Genomic DNA, 21126 nt, shown 5'->3' with positions numbered 1-21126 from the left:
CGTGAGCCGAAGCCCAGCAAGAAAACTCAATATGCTCATGAACAGAAATGTCATGTCACAAAATCATATCTGGCATGCCTAGCAAATATAACTCTATTCAAGCATGCAATTAAGTTCAGAAAATGTTGGGGAATCTAGGATAAGAAATCCTGCCCTCGTAATCTGAATGACTATCAAGTCAATCCTAATCAGAAGAGTGATTTAACATTGGTGGTTCCGTTAACCATAATGAGTGACTGACAAGCAAGTCACCATGGGGCTCAGCACCCATAGCCATGCAAATGATGATCATTATGATCATACAGATCTTATAGCCCTGAAAAGATGAGTGAATATCACTTTGAGGTTCTGTTTAACCATAATGAATGACTGACGAGCTAGTCACTATGGGGCTCAGTACCCATAGCCATGTGACGAAGCAATCACCTGGGCTTTCTGGCAATGGCTCTAATCAGATGAGTGACTAACGAACAAGTCGCTACGGGGCTCGGCACCCACAGTCGTGTGACGAAATAGTCATCTGGGCTTAGCACCCATAGCCATGTGACTAAACAGTCACTTGGACCTTTTGGCCCTAGCTCCAATCAAATGAGTGACTGCTAGGTAAGCCACTCGGGCTCAACACCCATAGCCATGTGACTAAACAGTCACTGGGGCTCTCTGGCCCTGACTCTAAGTGACTAGCCTTTGGCTAGACAGGCACTTTTAGTTTTCATCGAACTTGAGGTCGGTCCGGCATTAATGCTCATTTGAGTCATTCAATGCAGATGTTGATTAGATCTAATCTTTATCGGCTTGCATTAAACACGCTAAGACCATTCTTGACTTATGAGTCAATACCAGGTGACCAGTGCTCAGTACCACTGCCGAACTTGACTAATGAGTCACAACTTCATAGTTAATATTGACACCATTACCAATTCTGACTAGTTAGTTAGTGCCACGCACAAGTAAGCAATGCTACGAAGCATGTATCATATGTTAAATATCCAAATGTAGGGCATTCATCATGCTTACTTAGCAATTGTTAGCATAATTATGATCATGCACAAACACAGAGACTCAAGCTCTGATCAATCTCATATTCAACATTCATGCATGCCCTAATCACATGTTTCTCGTGCATCACATACTGGGTGCAGTTTTCTTACCTTTGGTCCAAGCACAGGTTACCAATAAATGAGCCACAAGCACGATCCTGATTCCAAGTCCCTAGCGATATCCTAGTCACAACCATAAACGGTGATCCAATGAGTTCAAGTTCTAAAACCCAATTCCGGAACCAAGACCTAGCCTCCAAGACGTCGAATCCCATTAAACCGGGTAGTAGGAACGATCTCGAGGCCTAAGGTTTGAGTTCCCATGATCAAAACATCATTTTGGCCACAAATGGCCCCAAGTGTCGCGACCCCACTATCCAAGTGTCGCGGCCCCTAAGCCTTTCAGCCACCTCCACCTCCTTCATCGAGCCTGGGCTGCGGCGCCCAAGAACAGGGTCGTGGCCTAACCACGAACCAGCCATTTCTCCTCGATTTTACAATTGTAAAACTTTCCAAAAACCTACCCAAACATCTCCAATCCAAAAATCAAATTTCCCAAACATCCCCATGATCCAAAACCAATAAAACCCAAGTTCAAATCATCCAAAAACTCATCAAAATACAAAATGCAATTCAAGCTTAAAAACTTTAAAAACTTAGAAGTTAAAACTTGAATTACCTTCGATTGAGTTGTTTCCCAACTAAATCCTCTAGTTAATAAGCTTATAATTTTCCCTAGAATCTCTATGCCTCGATCCTCGCTTGAATCTGAGTTCTAGAACTCAAGTTTCCTTCGAAAATGCAATCGGGAGACGAAAATGAAACTTTGATGGAGAGAGAACTTACTGAACATTTTTTTATTTCTTAACAGGTTACTTCAAGTTTAAGTAGCCTCAAACAAATCCTAACGCTCGAGGTCCCGAAAACGTCCCCGGGGGAAAAATAATCAAAACTTCCATAATTTTCCCCTGATCTTACTAACTCCAAATTTATCATCAAATACTTATTCCCATTACCCAATAACCCAATAATGCTCTGAATACCCATTGACTCACTCCAAGTCAAGCATAAATCTCGTTGTGAATTTCCCACTAGCTTACCTCCTAGGATCGTCTCATGCTGAGTAACCCTAGCATAACCAAATAATGATAAAGCACCACACACATATCACATATATGCTAAATATGCCCGAAATGGCCGAAATATAAAAATCACCCAATTCATCATAAATGGGTTCACATGCATATTTAATACACCTAAACATGCATATAATCATTTAATTGCACAATAAATCAATTATGGCCCTCCCGGCCTCCTAATCAAGGTCCTAAACCTTATTCATAAATTTGGGGCATTACACCTTCTCTCCCGCCATCGCCGACACATAGTTACCTGACAACTTTAGGATGTCACTGATGGCATCTTATGACAACAAAGGATATCCTTTAGAGCACTCCAACAACTTCGGGATCCAGATGGAGATCCATAAGGTGTCAAATAATGCGCGATGCAAGGTTTTCCTGGCAACGTTGGTCGGAGCCACGAAGCAATGGTTTTGGAAGTATCATCCTAGATCCATTATCTCCTGGGAACAACTCACTCATGACTTCTATCAACAGTTCTATGCGGCATGCATCCACCCATGGGAAGCTAATAAACTCGCCAACCTGAAGCAGGGAGAGAAGAAGACCGTGAATGACTACATCATGAGGTTCGAAGATGAGGCTGATCGTACCAAAACCACTGATGACGAGGGATGACTAACAACGATCATGTTCGGCATCAGACTCTAGAGCCCTCTGTGGAACAGCCTAACCAAGAAGGCCGCCAGTTCGATGTGTGATTTCTTGGACCGCGTAGACAAGTTCATCAAACTAGATGAGGTGGTAAAGAATGTGGACCCAGCGAAGATTGGCGACCATGGTCAAAGGAGTGGAGAGGACCGGAAGGGTAGCGAGAACAACAGTAATGCTAGGCGAGCGAGTAGTCACCAAGTGTCCCATAAGCAAGGGCAAGACTAGCCCAAGCAAGAAGGAATACAACTCGCATATAAGTTGCGCTTCACCAACTACACTACCCTGGCCCGGACGCGTGAAGACATCTTCGTAGTGACCGAGAACCAGGAGCCATACAAAACACCTATTGGGATGAAGAAGGATCCAAGCAAACACGACCAGACCAAGTACTGTCACTACCACAAGGACCATGGTCATGACAAAAACGAATGTCGACAACTAAAGGACGAGATAGAATTCCTTATCAAAAAAATACATATGGATCATTTCGTTGATCTCCGCCAAGGCCAGAATCAAAACGCTATCCAAAACGATGAGAGATAGAGGCAGTGGTTGCTACCAAACCAGTCGCTAGCCTATGTAGGCCAAGTATCGGATGTGATAGCCACTGTTCTCATGATTTATGGAGGACCACACCTTGCAGGGGATAGTAACAAGGTTGGGAGTGGTATGCACATGAGTTGCGACATCATATAGACGAAGTAATGATGAATGAAGACAGACCAAGCAAGGGCTTACACATGGAAGACCAAGACATCACTTTCACTAGAGAAGACTAAAGACACGTTCACTACCCGCACAATGACCCTATGGTCATCGCATCTCAGATCGCAAACCTAAATGTGTTATGAGTTCTTGTTGACAACGACAGTTCCATCAATATCTTGTACAAGCCATGTGTGGATAAAATGAAATTGTCCATTCGTGACCTTGCACTGTGCTCAACCATAATATATGGGCTCAATGGCGAGGGCTTGGATCCTATTGGATCTATCAAGCTCCCAATGACTCTAGGCGATCCCACCTCGGAGAGCGACTTGCATGGCGACGTTCGTGGTCGTCGATTTCCCATCGGCGTACAACGTCGTGCTAGGACGTCTCATACTTATTGATCTACACGCCATAACATCGATTTGGCACCACACAATCAAGTTCCCCATAAGCCAAGGCATCGGCTGTGTAATAGGAAACTAGTGAGAGGCGTGTGAATGTTACAACGCCTCGATCAACAAACCTAGAATGGGAAGGGTCTTCTGTCCCAACATGATCTTTGACAACCAAGGAGTTCAAGGTATAAAGGATTTATTCAAAGAGAAGATTACTGCCACGACAAAGACAAGTTCAATAGGCGAGGCCTTGATGGGCGAGACCAACATTGGAGAGTGCACGATGGGTGAGGCCACGAAAATATGTGTCGTAGGACGTGAGTCCCCAATGGGTGAGGCCACAAAAATATGCATTGTAGGAGGCAAGGCCCTAATGGGCGAGGCCGCCCCCAACGTGGTCGCCAATAGTGACCATGGAGACAACGTCGCCAATGGCATCCGCGGGAATGGTGTTGCCACTGACGCTGAATCGAACCCACACACTTTATGAAATGAGTCCCAAAGTGGGGAGGAGTTGGATCCTTGCTTTGGGAATAGAGACTATTTGGACTAATCGAAGAGCTCGAAGAAGTAGATTTGAAAGATGGTGACCTCACCCGGAAGGTGAAGATCGGAAAGAACTTGAGTAGCGACGTGAAGTAAAAATTGATCGATTTCTTGCAAGAGAACCTATTAGCCCAAGATTGGCTCCCAAGAGGGGGGTGGTGAATTGGGAATTTAAAACTCAACTATCTATTTATAGTAACTTAGTGAAACTTTCATGCAATAAATAGATAGAACCAATGTAAATAATCAAGCAAGCTCAAATGTAAAGGAGTTTAAGGTTATAATGATGCAAACTCTCTTTTTACAAGGTTCAGTGGAACTAAAGCCACCTACGTAATTGGTCTTCAAAACTAAGCCTAGCTTTGAGTTTTGGTAACGAGCCAAGTTAAAGGAGATGACTAATCCTTTTACAACTGGGGAATTTTCACCAAGGTATACCCAAACCTCTTACATGGATTACTTATTCAGTGCCAATCTAACCAACATCGTGTTGTTTTGATTCTGGTGCCAACCTCACCTAGCCGAGTTGTTGTGAATCCGGTGCCAACCTCACCTTTCTTGCAGATTGTTGAAGTGTCAATATCACTTAACAAAAATAGATAGAAAGATAGAGTACAATGGTTTTCACTCTCTCTAAGGATGATAAATACTAGTTGAGAACCTAGAGAGAGATGAACACATTTACAAATAAATCCTTACACTTTTGGCTCAAGTGTGTGAAAAGTGTTTTGGAAAGATTTACACAAGGTAAGAGCTTAGAACACTTTTCTCTAGCTTAATACTATGATGTAAAACTGGTATTATCTCTAATTCAAGTTTTGAAGTAAGTCTTATTATAGAGGAAAGCAAAATAGAGTCGTTAAAGGCATTTTGGGGCTTTCTGACTTCAATCGGGTGAGCAGTCGGTCGACCGACCAATATAATCGTTTTATGACTGTTGGAAACACATTCAAAAAGCACTTAGGCCCCATCCTGTGACACGCCGGTCAACTGGAATGCATAGGCCAATTGATCGGCCTTCGTAATTTCAGGGTCGAAACTATTTATGCTATGGTTACACATTCTGGGTTTTCTAGTTACAAATTTGTTACTTTCTGGTTACGAAAAATGTCATTTTTTCTTAATCATTTGAGTGAACTTGTTTTCAACAAGATACATGCTTTTGCTATAAAATCAAGAATGATCAGTGGCATCATAATCAAATATTTTATATCATCAAAATAAGAGTGATGATGACTTTGAGTCAACAATCTCCCCCTTTTTTTAAGATAGCAAATATTTGATTATTTGAAGGGAATAAAAATAACTTTAAATAAGTAAGTGTAAGTTCTCCCTCAAATTATGCACATAAAGGTTGTTTTCATTTCTCATACTCTCCCCATTAATCATATAATAATACAATATTACCTTTAAAGCAACATGATTAAGTATGTGCAAATAATCGTTACCTTTTTCTCCCCTTTGATATCATCAAAAAGTATTGGGGAGGTGATCAAGCTTGGAAGTGTTATTTAAACATATGCATGTTAATGATATGAGAAAAATAGTTCAACAAGTCAAGTATTATAGCAAATCCAAGTAATCAAAACAAGTCCAAGATATCCATTGAAAGTTTGATTTTGAGTTGAGCATATAGGGGCTTCTTCTATAGGGGCTTCACTTTAAGCCCTACCAGTAGGGCTTTCAGTATTTCTCGACCCATGAACAGTTTTCGGCGTGACTTTTTTTATGACCGTGTATATTGTAGTTATTTAGAGCATCCTGCAAATTTTAAGAAAATTCCGAATAGTTTACAGTACCAAAAACTAAGTTCAAACATGTTGTTGCATGCGTGACTAATTTTTTTATACGCGTGGAAAGCAACATGCTTGAACCTAGTTTTCAGTACTGTAAACTATTCAGAATTTTCTGAAAATTTGTAGGATGCTCTAAATAGCTACAATATACACGGTCACAAAAAAATTCGCGCCGAAAACTATTCACGAGTCAAGAAACACTGAGAGCCCTACCGGTAAGGCTTAAAGTGAAGCCCTTATAGGAGAATTCCCTTATATTTATCTATGTATGATCCTGACTGATATTAATAATTTTTAAAAGATCCCATTCCATTGTGTATCCTGATTTTCATATTAAATACCCTGGCTCTAACTCAACAATTGCAGGTCGAACGACACCACGCTTTGGGCGAGCCGAATTCCGAGGAGGTTGTCAGGGAGCCATAAGGATAATCAAAAGGGTACCTGAATTTAGCAACATTCAAAGAGTCATTACGATCAAACCACAAAAATAATCCATATGAAGGGCCCACTCTCTGAAAGCGAAAAGCGTGACAACCCACTAAAGAAAATTCACAAAAATATGCAAAGTGCCTCGCCTATCATCCCTAGAAGTTGGCGAGGAGGCTAGGGGCCTTGGTGGCTCGATCGAGGGACGATGCCTTTAGATGGCAGAACCGCCTTCTCTGGAAAAGTGTGAATTTGGGGAACACCCATTGTCGTGTGAAAAAGCAGCATGTTGAGCAAACAGAGTCCTAGAAGCTTGAGCACGACCAAGCGCATGCCTCCAACGTGCTTCTTCACGCCCCCAGGTCACTAGTGCGCACGCCCTTCGCTAGGTTCCCCTTGCCAGTGCCCATGCACGTGCCATGCCAGGCGCCCTTCTCCATCGCCCATGCGCGCGCCCCACGAGGCACCCCTCGACAGCGCTCCTCTCTAAGAGGCCCTCACCATTCACACCCATTGTGCATGCCCCACAGAGGCACCGCTCGCCAGCACTCCTTGCCGAGCGACCTTTGCCCTTCAGCGCCCCTCTCCTTTCGCTCCCATTGCGCACCCTCCTCACTAGCGCCCACACCGAGAGCCCCTTGCCACCAGCATCCTTGCTAAGCACCCCTCACCACCAGCGTCCTTGCCGAGCACCGATCCCTGAGGGCCCATCGCTCTAGGTACCTCACTCGCACGATTCTTGATCTCTCGTCACTGCCGACCACCTTAAGTCGGTGGCCATGACCGAATTAGGAGAACCAAACCTCCCCATTAAGAAATTGGAAAACCTAATAAGGAATTTTACCAAGATGTATCCTAAATCTACCTAGCCTACTCAAATTCTACCATTAATTTCATGGGTTAAGCAAGAAATAGAGAAATTTCCTAAGAACACATGCATTAAACAAGAGCCAAGTGTATTTCTAACAATGCGCAAAATTAATTCGCAAGGAATCTTACCACAAAGGAGAAAAAACTTGTAGAAGATGACCCACTTGCGAGAAATGCAACCGAATGGTAGGAGAAGACCGAATGGGGGGGGCTAGCTTATGGAGGAAACAAAGATGGAAAATACCTTGGAGTAAGATCTTAGCAAAATGAACAAGTCACCACCTTTATAGGCTGTTTTTGCTGGAACTCCATCATGATGCTTCAACAATTGAGTGGTTCTCCGCGAAGGAGGAAGAAGGCGAGGAGGTGGCTTACTTCCTCTTGAAGTGAGAAATGAAGTAAGTGAGGGTGGGTGGTCCCTCCCCCGTCGCTACCTTATAAAAAGGAGTGCCTAGGTGGCTCCCTACCACTGCCAGTGAATGAACTGTTGAAGCGAGACCCACTCGCTTTGGACAGAAAAGGAAATGCTAAATGATTAAAATGACTCCTAAAAATGTAAAAGCCGTGAATGAAATCAATCAGGAGGCAACGTCTGGGCCCCCGTTGCTGCTCACCGTTCAGCACCTCACCAATGACGACCACAGTCATCTATAGTGAAAGGATGTGGGAATCGAATCCTCTGATCACGGTCAGACCATGCGAGTGCGGGCTGAGCATCCGTCTCATGAATCATCCTTAGCATCATGACACCCATCATTCACTGAGTTTTTGCACAGTAAAGGTGGTACAAATCTACAGTGAACAAGGATTTGCGGTCTAAAAATATGAGCTAGTTGTGAACCATCAGAAGGACAACTCACCCCTAAGAATTCACCTTGCACTCTGAATGAATAACACTACATAGTTCACACAATCCCTCTAAAAGAAAATGATCAAAATTCAAGCACAAGTTAGAAAGTGAAGGTGAATGAGAAGCCAATTCCCACCATGAAGAGCAATCAGTGCCAAGCAAGCTCAGGGCAACATTGTGCCTGCCAGAGTGAAGACCAATTAGGTTTGAGCATACTGTAACACCCCAACTCCAGGGATCGCTACAGTGCACATTGCAAACAGTGCTAAACTCGCTAATCGAGTCATTTGGCCATAAACGTGTAACTAAGTGTGGTTAGCTGTTTAGGGGTTAAAAACTTTGGTTAAGATGTAACGTTTCACTAGAACGTTTAGTGTATACATTGGGATCCCAAAAATATAATTTCAGAGTTTATTACAAAAGATTATTTACAACAAGCCGTACTAAGCGGCAAAACAGGGTTCAGCCCTAGTTCCACTTTCAAACCTCGCCCAAGTATTGGTCGAGCAGCTGCATATGTACACATCATCACCTAAGCTCTCCAACTCAAGGATGGTCCAGCTTCCTTTTGCCTTTACTTGCACCACAAAGCATCCGTGAGCCGAAGCCCAGCAAGAAAACTCATATGCTCATAAACAGTCATATCATGATATCAAATCATATCTGGCATGCCTAGCATTCATAGCTCTACTCAGCATGCAAATGAATTCAAACAGATGCTGGGGTATCCAGGATAAGAAATCCTGGCCTTCTGATTGGAGGACTATCAAGTCAATCCTAATCAGATGAGTGTCGTAACACTAAAGGTTCCGATAAACCATGCTGAGTGACCAACAAGCAAGCCACTAGGGGCCTCAGTGCCCAAGCCATGCATATGATGATCGAAATGATCATGCAGAGCTCATAGCTCTGATCAGATGAGTGAATATCACTTGAGGTTCTGGTAAACCATACTGAGTGACTGACAACCAGGTCACTAGGGGCCCAGTGCCCATTTCCCGCAATGGCTCTACATGGCTAGCCCTTGGCTAGATAAATGCTTGTTTATATTCATCGAACTTGAGTTCGGTCCTGCATTAATGCTCTTTGAGTCATTCAATGCAGAGGGTCGATTAGATCCAATCGACAAAGCTTGCACTACACACTAGGGTTGTCATGACTAGTGAGTTAGCGCAATGTGATCAGTGCCCAGTACCACTGCCGAACCTGACTAATGAGTCACAGCTTCACAGTTGATACTAACACCTTTGCCAATTCTGACTAATGAGTCAGCCCTGTGTGACCAGTGCCCAGTACCATTGCCGAACCTGACTAATGAGTCACAGCTTCACAGTTGATACTAACACCTTTGCCAATTCTGACTAATGAGTCAGCTCTGTGTGACCAGTGCCCAGTACCATTGCCGAACTTGACTAATGAGTCACAGCTTCACAGTTGATACTAACACCTTTGTCAATTCTGACTAATGAGTCAGCCCTGTGTGACCAGTGCCCAGTACCACTGCCGAACCTGACTAATGAGTCACAGCTTCACAGCTAATACCAGCACCTTTGCCAAATCTGACTAATTAGTCAGTACCATGCACAAGTAAGCAATGCTATCAATGTGTATCATATGCCAATTATCCAAAGACGAGGCATTCAACATGCTTACTTAACAGTTGCGAGCATAATAATGATCATGCACAAACACAGAGACTCAAGCTCTGACCAATCTCATATTCATCATTCATGGCATGCCCTAATCACATGTTTCTCGTGCATCACATGTTTCTCGTGCATCACATGCATCACACTTAACCATCCAGCATGCCTCAACAATAATCATATGCAAATGGGCAAGATTGCCAAGCATTCATTATGCTATCAATGTTTACATTTAAACATTCAACATGCATCAATCATAACCATGCATGTCACATATGGGGTGCAGTTTTCTTACCTTGGGTCCAAGCACAGGTTACCAACAAATGAGCCACAAGCACGATCCTGATCCAAGCCTCTAGTGATAACCTAGTCACAACCACAAATGGTGATCCAATGAGTTCAAGTTCTAAAACCAACCCTTGAACTAAAACTTAGCCTCCAAGACATCAATCCTCACTAATCCGGGTAGTAGGAATGATCCCGAGGCCCAAAACCATGTTTCCGGGGTCAAAACGAGCAAACGGGGTCAAAACAGGGCAAGGGCTGCAGCCCTAGCACCTTGGGCTGCGGCCCCCAGGGTTCTCTGAGGCAAGGGCCGCGGCGCCCACCAAGGCCAAATTTTGACACCTGCTTCTTCGAGCAAGGGCCGCGGCGCCCAAGAACAGGGCCGCGGCCCAACTTCGGGGCAGCCATTTTTCCTTCATTTTAACCTTTTAAAACCTCCCAAAAACATGTCTAAACATTCCCAAATCATCAAATCAAAGTTCCCAAACTCCCCAATGGTCCAAAACCACCAAAACCCGAGGTTTAAACAACCTAAAAGCTCAACGATTCACAAAGCTCACTTCAAGCTTAAAAACTTTTAAAAACTTAAAACTTAAACTTGAATTACCTCTGATTGAGTTGTTTCCAACTAAATCCTCCGGCTAATAAGCTTCTAATTCTCCTTAGGATTGCTATGCCTCGATCCTCGCTTGATTCCGAGTCCTAGAACTCAAGATACCTTTGAAAATGCGATCGGGAACGAAAAGGGAACTTTAGGGAGAGAGAACGTACAGATCGTTATTTTTATTTCCTTAAAAGGTTACTTCAAGCTTAAGTAGCTTCCAATAAAACCTAATGCTCGGGGTCCCGAAAACACCCCCGGGGACATTATAGTCAAAACTTCCAGAATTTCCCCCTGGTCTTACTAACTCCCAATTTATCACCAAATGTTAATTCCCATTACCCAATAACCCGGTAATGCTATAAATACCCCTTGACTTACTCCAAGTCAAGCTTAAATCCCGTTGTGACTTTCCCACTAGCTTACCTCCTAGGATCGTCTTGTGCTTGGTAACCCTGGCATAACCAGATAATAACAAAGCACCACACCCATTTCACATATATGCCAAAAATGCCCGAAATGGCCAAAATATGAAAATCACCCAATCAATCACAAATGAGTTCACATGCATATTTAATACACCTAAACATGCATATTATCATTAAATAGCATAATAAAGCAATTATGGCCCTCCCGGCCTCCTAATCAAGGTCCTAAACCTTATTAGGAAATTTGGGGCATTACACATACGGTGGGGACGGATTGCACCCTGGGAAACTTCCCGGTCAGAGGGATATTCAGGGGTAGCCCCTATACATTCGCTAAGTAAAGGAAGCTACGGGAAAGGAGGCTACCACTACCCTTGAAGTTCATTGGAGCCTTTCATCACGCCAGAGGCGCCCCATATCCTTTTGCCATAGAATGGGGAAGGCAGGGTAGAGAAGGTGAAGACGGCTGACGTGAGTCAGTCTTGAGAAGTGCTGACGTCGTTTTTCGTCAACTTAATTATGAAGAGCACTAAACAAGAATGTTGAAAAAATAGAAGAATTTAGAGGTTTTTACGTGGTTCAGTAGTTAAAATCTGCCTAGTCCACGAGTCACTGTTATTATCACTACTATCTCAAAGATTTGAATGAAAGCAATTTGATAGAGTTTTCTCCAGTACAATTTGTGCGTGAACACAAATGAGTTAAACTAGGCTATTTATAGACCTGGCCGTGAGAATATCTTCCTCCAATTCAGGGAATTTATAATCAAGCAGTCAAATTCAAATATCCGCATTAATATCATTAATCAAATGCACTAATTAAGTAATATCCAATGATAAAAGGGATTGAATACACTGTAATAACAAATCCCTACAAAATAGGGATTTCCTAACCACCTTTTTGTGTGACAAACGCGTGATTGAGCTCGATCATTGTGCTGACATGCTTATGAAACTATCCAAGCTTCGGACTCATCGTTCCAGTCCTAGCCTCCTCCTAATCCACTAATTTGTTTGAACTCATTCCTCGGGGAAGATTGATGTCCTTGAGCCTGCAGCTCAGGCTCGAACACTGCGACTCATGCTCGAGTGCTAATAACAGACCTAGAACCATTTGTCAATTTGTATAACTATATTGCTAAAACTTGAAGGTCCCGAGCTTAACATTTTCGAGCCTACATTTCGAGGTTGTCTAGTTAATTTCAAAATTTGGGTGTAACAACAAGATAATGGGAAACTCTTAGACATGGCTTCTCCAATGGCTATGGATGAGGATGGATAACTCATACGCAAAGTTCCAATTTCACCTCTTCCTGCTCGATGATTTCCCCAACCGAAGGAGTTGAATCAAGAATGAGCCCAAAGATGACAAAGTAACAGACTACATCAAGCAGACCGCCCCTCGGTTATGTAAGTCAGCCCCACGCCAACGTGGAGCCTGACATGGGGGGCAAATGTTATACCAAAATTTTGGCACTTCCACGTTTTGGCCTGTGAAGCGATGACATGTCAAGAGAAAGTGCCAAGACACAACAGTCACCACTAGTTGCCGTGCGGAGTGGTCTCACAACTTCCCCAATACACAAGAAGAGGCAGAACTCGCCAGGATCGGCCTACTTCCTCCATCACGTGAAGCCAAATGATCCCCAGATGGCCATACTGACACCAATCGTGAGAAGAAAAGGGCCCTATCCAGTTGCCCTAGCCAGATGCACATGTCAGACAAACACACATCATAAGGATCAGCTGAAGTCATCATTGGTCGTAGCTGAACCTAGAAGCCATCGTCGGTCGCCAGTTGCCAGTCGGCAGGGGCTCTTGCTGCTTGTCGATGACCCTTGCCACCCGAGCCTCGTTCCACACCAGAGTGCACCTTCAGCCATTAAATGAACAGGACATGTCAGACTACCATTTGTTTGGTGAGACACAAACATGTCTCCAGCCAAGTGTACCAAGATTTAGCCTGAATGAGAAACTTGGTGCCACCGTCAGCCTATCCCATCTCCACGACTATAAATAGTGCAAACCGCCCTGTGGCAAGAGAGAACAATCAGAGAGAGGAACAAGTGAGTAACTGTTCATTTTAGGAGAGAGCTTCTACTCTCCATTACGTCATCTTTTTTTGGGACGAACCATTATAAATCTTTGCCTCCTTCATTTAATAACATAATCACTATTTTTGTAACAATGAGTATTATTACAAAAAAAAAAAAAAATTGAATATATAACTACAACAAAATACAAACAATGAATATTTATACCGCCAATTACCCTTCTTTTTATATATAACAAGTTTAACTTGCTGCATTGGTACTTTTCAAATTTTGACTTACTTAGCACACCTCTAAGATATTTTACACCTATTTAAAATTTATAGGAAAACCTGTTTGTGTTAGGGTTGATAAAATTGTATTAAGAATTTCTTTATCGTCCATTCTTTGTCTTTCCTCGTCACCACGGACGGACCCAGTTAGTAATCCATCGGGGCATTTGCCTAACTCAATTTTTTTATTTAAAAAATATGTTTTGTATTTGTTTAATTTAATAATTCTTTACCAAATATTAACAAAAAAATCACCCAAAAATATTTTTTTTAACAATTAAGCCCTTATAAACTACAAAGAATTTTTTAAAATAACTATAATTTTTATTTGAAATGGATAATTAAAATTTTTATGTTTATTAATACAGTTAATACATATAATTTAGGGATTTTTTCATCTATATACATATAAGATAAAATAATTACAAAAATTATTAACAATTTTTTATTTATAAAAATATCTTGCCACATCATAAAAAAATACTGGATTTAAAAAATAATCTACTGAATAATTCACGCAATCCAAATTTTTTTATTTTTTTGAGTTTTCAAAAGTAACATTTTGGTTACTTACGATGTTGTTAAGACATCGATTGGTTACTTATTTTTATAAAAAAATCTTCATTTTTAGATATATTATTTCATATATACTTTAATTACCTCTAAAACTTATTTGTAGAATAATTGTTATTAAGATACAAAATATTCAATTTTATGTTATATTGTAGTGACTTAGTATTTAAAATACTTTTAGCTTACTTTTAAGTTTATTTTAGAAACTAATGAGTTACACAATAAAGTATAAAGTTACACAATAAAGTATAAAGTATAACAAATTACCATATAACCTATTATCAAAATTTGCTTTTAGTATATTACAGTAACTTTTAAATGAAATTTTTTAATGCACTTTTAATAAAATATTATAAAAATAAAGTTTTTTTTTTTATAAAAATGTAACAAATCAGTATCTTATTGGTATTGTAAGCAACCAAAATGTTGCCTTTGAAAACCCAGAAAAACAGAAAAATTCGGGATTCCGTGAACTTTTCCATTTTAGGTATATTATTTTATAAATTTGGTATTTTTTATGACGTGGCCCGATATTTATGTACATAAAATAATTTAGTTGATTTTTGGAATTAAAATTTAAAAAACCATATAATATTTAAATTTTCCTATTAATTTAAATTTTTTATTTAAAGTCCCCATGGAACAAAAATCCTAAGTCATCAAACAATTAAATTACAATGCCAATATTATTTATACATTTTATACTTCTAATATTTTCTATAAATGACCAATTCTACACCAGAGATAGCCATTTCCATACATAAAATATAAATTTATTTATAAGTATGTGAAAATATTTATACATAAAATTGAAATTGATAGTTAACAATATGTTTTATTTTCAATCAGTATAAATTTCATATTCTGGAACCAATCCTAAACGAGATGACAATCACTCTCTTCTTTAGTACTCTTCCGACCCATTCTTCTTTCTATTTCATTAGTGTGTTCAAATGTTCCCTCTTTTTTTTTTTTCTTTACCCTTTAAAAAAATGGCACTTTCTAATTTCCTACACCACATTTATATGTTTTTTTTTTTCCTTTACGTCTCTTTTTTTTTTTTTTGAGAAAAACTGTCTCGTTAAAATCCTCAAAGAGCAAAAACTTTGTGGGAAAAGCTCAAGAAGGGAAAAAGAGTGCCAAGGGGTATCATTGATCATGGGCATCAACCTGAATAATGGAGTCAATACAATGACCAGACCACAATACATGATACTCAGACATAAAGAGTGCTAATTTCGCCAAAGAGTGAGCAGCTCCATTAGCATTTCTCTGGAAATGACAAAAGGATTCCTAAAAAAATCATTATACATAATGGTAATATTACTAAAAATTTGACCTAAATAAGACGGAGCAGTCGACTTGTTCTTTGTAGCGCTGACTATCCGGAGACAGTCAGTCTACAATGATATTGATATAACTCAAATTCTTACATAGGGTCAAACTGTGTTTGATAGCCAGAGCTTCAGCTATCTCAGGACAGCAAGTGGCATCAAAATGCAAACTTGTAGAAACAATAGAATTCTTTTGGCAATCTCTTAGAATTATTGCATAGCCCACCTTATTACCTTATTTCGATGTCTATCAGCTGTCGAATCAATGTTGACCTTGTTCATATTATTTGGGGATGTCGTCCATTGAGGTAAAACATTGGACACCTGTCTTTTGTTGTGACTATTACCTTGGTACGAAGCAACGTGAGCATCTCTGTAGCGTTGAATGTAGTCATAGGCCCAAGAAATATGTGAGACCTCATCAAGACGATTGCCTTCATGTAGGAATTTGTTCCTCTTGAACCAATTTCGCCACAGCACAGTGATAGTATATTCCAAGTCCTTGTTGGAAAGACAGCCAGAAAGACCAAAAATAAATTCATAAAAATTTGTAAAATGTGCAAGAGAATCTTTTACCAAGTGATGAAGGTCGTCCTTGACAAACTTGAGAGTGGAACAATGCCACAGAGCATGGTGCACCATTTCTGGCCCTTTGAAACATAATGGGCAGTCATCACTAATTAACATCCCACGGTGACAAATATTAGACATGGTAGGTACTAATTGTTAGATGTCTTCCAAATAAAGAGTTTGATTTTGGGAGGGAGACATAAGGACCATAGTTTTTCCCACCAAGGAGAGGGACCATTGGAAGATTCGCTTTGTCAAAAACCATGCTCTTTGACCGTGATCTAGTAACCACTACGCACTGTGTAAGTGTCAGACACTTCATGATGTCAGGCTAGGCAATCATCCTTCTGAGAATTCGCAAGTGGGATGGAAAAAATAACCTTGACTTCTTCCTTGATAAAAAGGATGCTTGGATTAGAGGGACATTTCATTCCCCTGAGTTTAAAATTAATGATGCTACATTGGCATTTGAATTCAAAATTCTAGGCGAGTAGGATCTATGGGCATTTTTTGGGATCCATTTATCATGGTATATGGAGATGTTGGCCCCATTTCCCACATTCCATCTTGATCCCGGAAATGCAAGTTTGCGACCCCACATTATGCTACGCCAGATGTTAGAAGATGCATTTGGAACGGGGGCCAATGAGAAAGAACTAGAGGGATGATAAAACCCCTTCATGACCTTGGCAACAAGAGAGTTGGGTTAAATTTGTAGTCTCCATGCTTGCTTAGCTAGTAAAGCTTGGTTAAAGACAAAGAGATCCCGAAAACCAAGGCCACCACCATTTTTGTGCCAACACAACTTATCCCAGGAGAACCAACGTATTTTCATTTTCTTATCATATCCTCCCCACCAGAAACGAGCATAGAGCTTATGTATTTATTGGATCAAAGTTGAGGAAAACCTTAATAGATTCATGGAATATGTAGGAATAGACTGGATCACTGCTTTAAGTTACACTTCTTTACCACCTACTGAGAAGAGTTTAGCTTTCCAACTATAGTGTTTATTCCAGATATGGTCCCTGATGAATTTGAAGAGCCATTTCTTAGTTCTCTCAGTAAAACATGACAACACTAGATATTTCTCATAACATGGTACCATATTGATTCCCAATATTTTTCATTGAGTGATTTTCAGAGACTGGTATTTTTTAGCTGAAACATGCTACAGGTTTGGAGAAATTAACCATTTGGCCTTAAGCCTAACTCTACCAGTCTAAATTTTTTTTGAATTGAGAGCAAGCTGTTGATGAAGCCTTAAAGAAGAACAAACTATCATCAGCGAAAGACAAATGATAAATACATGGGCCCGAGTGGCAACAAGAGATACCTAATAGAATACCAGTGTCGCAATCACAATGCATGAGAGTAGAGAGACCTTCAACACACAGTAGGAATAAGAAAGTTGGAAGGGGATCACCTTGGCATGGATCCTGTTGAGGTGTAATGTTTTCAGTAATTTCACCATTAACGATTACTTAATAATGAACAGTTGAGATACATGCGAAAACTTTCCTGATCCATACTTCATGAAACCCCATTTTCTCCATAATGTCGCACAAGAAGGGACATTCAACTCTGTCATAGGCTTTTGACATGTCAAGTTTGATAGCCAAATCCCCTTGGTTGCTTGATACTTGTCGCTTCAATGCATTGACACACTCAAACTCAATCATAGCATTGTAAGTTATGAGGCAGCCTGGTAGAAAAACACTTTATTCCTCAAATATCACTTCCCGAAGAATCTCCCATGGACGGTTCGTCATAACTTTCACGATGATCTTATACAAAACGTTACAAAGATTGATAGGCCAAAAATCAGAGGCCTTTGGAGGGCCGAATAAGTTGTAAATTCACTGAGGTAGATACACAACATGGAATCTCATTAAAGACTCTTTCCATAGCTTGGGAAGCAGGATAATCCAAAATGAAAGGCCCTGGAAGTAATCTTGAAAAATGGTAGTTATCTGAGCTTGGACTTACACACTAGATCCACTCAAAATAATAAGACTACTAATGTAACGTCCTAAACTCCAGGGACCGTTACGGTGTGCCTTATAAACAGTGCTAAACTCGCTAATCGAATCATTTGGCTAAAATCGTGTAACTAAGTATGATTAGCGGTTTAGGGATTAAATTTTTTTGTTAAGATATAGTGTTTCATTAGAACGTTTACTGTATACATTGGGATCTCAAAAATATAATTTAAAGGTTTATCACAACAAAATATTTACAACCAGCCGATCTAAGCGGCAAAGCATGGTTTAACCCTAGTTCCTCTTCAAACCTCGGTCGTGGTGGTCGAGCAGCTGCATATGTACACATCGTCACCTAAGCTCTCCAACTCAAGGATGGTCCAGCTTTCCTTTTGCCTTTACCTGCACCACATAGCACCTGTGAGCCGAAGCCCAGCAAGAAAACTCAATATGCTGATGAACAATAATAACATGTCATCAAATCATAAGGCACACGCCAAACAAATATAGTTCTATTCAAGCAGGCAAATGAGTTCACGTAATGATGAATATACAACATCAACCGATGATCATAATAATCATCCAGGGATTTTAGCCCCAAATAGAAAAGTGACAGTTGTAATCGTCATTAAGGTGGGTTCCATTCCCATTAGCCATGTGACGATAGGGTCACCGGGGCTTTGTAGATAAGTGATCATTTCACTAGCTTAAACAAGATAGGTGTCCGATGAACTAGTCACCAATATAACCTAACGCATGACCATAGAGTCACAACCATGGGATTCCACTCCCTAGCCATGTGACAAACAGTCACGTAGGCCTTTGGCCCTGGCTCTGAGTAACTAGTCCTAGACTAGTCAAGTGCTTAGAATTTTCATCGACCTTAGGGTCGGTCTAGCATTAATGCTCCCAGAGTCATTCAACGCTGATATCGATTAGATTTAATCTTTTATCGGCCCTGCTTTCATGATGCTTATGCCGTTCCTGACTCTCAAGTCAGTAATATGCGACCAATGCCGACCCTGACTAGTCAGTGCCATACACAAGTAAGCAATGCTACCAAACATACATCATATGTCCAATATTTGAATATAGGGCATTCAACATGCTTACTTAACAATTGCTAGCATAATTAGAATCATGCATAAAAACAGAGACTCAAGCTCTGAACAATCTCATATTCAATAATCATCGCATGCCCTAATCACATGTCTCTCGTGCAACACATGCATCACATTTAATCACTTAACATGCCTCAACAATAACCATGCATGTCACATTTAAACATCCAACATGCATCAAGAATAACCACGCATGTCACATACATAGGGTGTAGTTTTCTTACCTTTGGTGCAAGAACAGGTTACCAATAAACGAGCCACAAGCACGATCCTTACTCCAAGCCTCTAGTGATAACCTAGTCACAACCATGAACGGTGATCCAATAAGTTCAAGTTCTAAAACCAATCCCAGAACCAAGACCTAGCCTCCGAAACATCCAATCCCACTAAACCGGATAGTAGGAATGATCCCGAGGCCTAAGGTTTGAGTTCCCAAGCTTAAAACATAATTTCAGCCATAAATACCCTCAAGCGCCGCGACCCCAACTCACTAAGCTGCGGCCCTAGCCAAAACAGAGGCATCAGGGGCAAGCGCTGCGGCGCCCCACACCTAGTGCCGCGGCCCCCAGCACACACACAGCCTTCCGCCTGCTTCTTCGAGCCGGGCCGCGATGCCCAAGAACAGGGTCGCGGCCCAATCTCGGACCAGCCATTTTTCCCCATTTTCAACCTTTTAAAACCTTCCAATAACCTATCCAAACATCTATAAATTCAAAAATCAAAGTTCCCAAACATCCCCATGATCCAAAACCCATAAAACCCAATCTTCAAATCTAACAAAAACTCATCAAAACACAAAATCCAATTCAAGCTTAAAAACTTTAAAAACTTAAAACTTGAATTACCTCCAATTGAGTTGTTTCCAACTAAATCCTCTAGCTAATAAGCTTCTAATCTTTCCTAGGATCGCTATACATCGATCCTCGCTTGAATCTGAGTCATAAAACTCAAGTTACTTTCAAAAATGCGATCGGGAGACGAAAATGGAACTTTGAGGGAGAGAGAACTTACTGAACGTTCTTTTTATTCCTTTAAAGGTTACTCCAAGCTTAAGTAGCCTCAAACAAATCCTAATGCTTGGGGTCCCGAAAACGTCTCCGAAGGAAAAATAGTCAAAACCTCCAGAATTTCCCCCTGATCTTAATAACTCCCAATTTATCATCAAATTCTTATTCCCATTACCCAATAACCTGGTAATGCTCTAGATACCCCTTGACTTACTTTGAGTCAAGAACAAATCCCGTTGTGACTTTCTTACTAGCTTACCTCCTAGGATCGTCTCGTGCTGAGTAACCCTGACATAACCAAAATAATAATAAAGCATCACACACATATCACATATATGCCAAATATGCGCGAAATGGCCAAAATATGAAAATCACTCAATTACTCAAAAATGGGTTCACATGCATATTTAATACACCTAAACATGCATATTATCATTTAATAACACAATAAATCAATTATGGCCCTCCTGGCCTCCTAATAAATGTCCTAAACCTTAATAGGAAATTTGAGGCATTACAACTAATAGTATTTTTCCTCTTGCTGGTAGTGGCATTACAATGGAATAAAGCGCTGTTTCGATCCCCCAATTTTAACCAGCTATGTTTTGATCTTGAAGACCAATATTTTTCATGTTTGAAGTGGAGGACGTCAAGCTCTTTTTCAAGCTTGATGTAGGTGGGCCAGTTATCTTTATTAAGTTTCTTGTCCACCTGTTGCAATTTCTTCTTATTATTATTATTAATAGCATGCTGGTGCCGTCTATAGTGAGTTTTGTTCCACTGTGAAAGAGCCCCAGTAACTTTCTTGATATTCCTTTCCAATG

Source organism: Humulus lupulus, chromosome 5 (assembly GCF_963169125.1).
Source record: "Humulus lupulus chromosome 5, drHumLupu1.1, whole genome shotgun sequence".
Taxonomy (NCBI): domain Eukaryota; kingdom Viridiplantae; phylum Streptophyta; class Magnoliopsida; order Rosales; family Cannabaceae; genus Humulus; species Humulus lupulus.
This window is presented reverse-complemented; position numbering follows the sequence as displayed.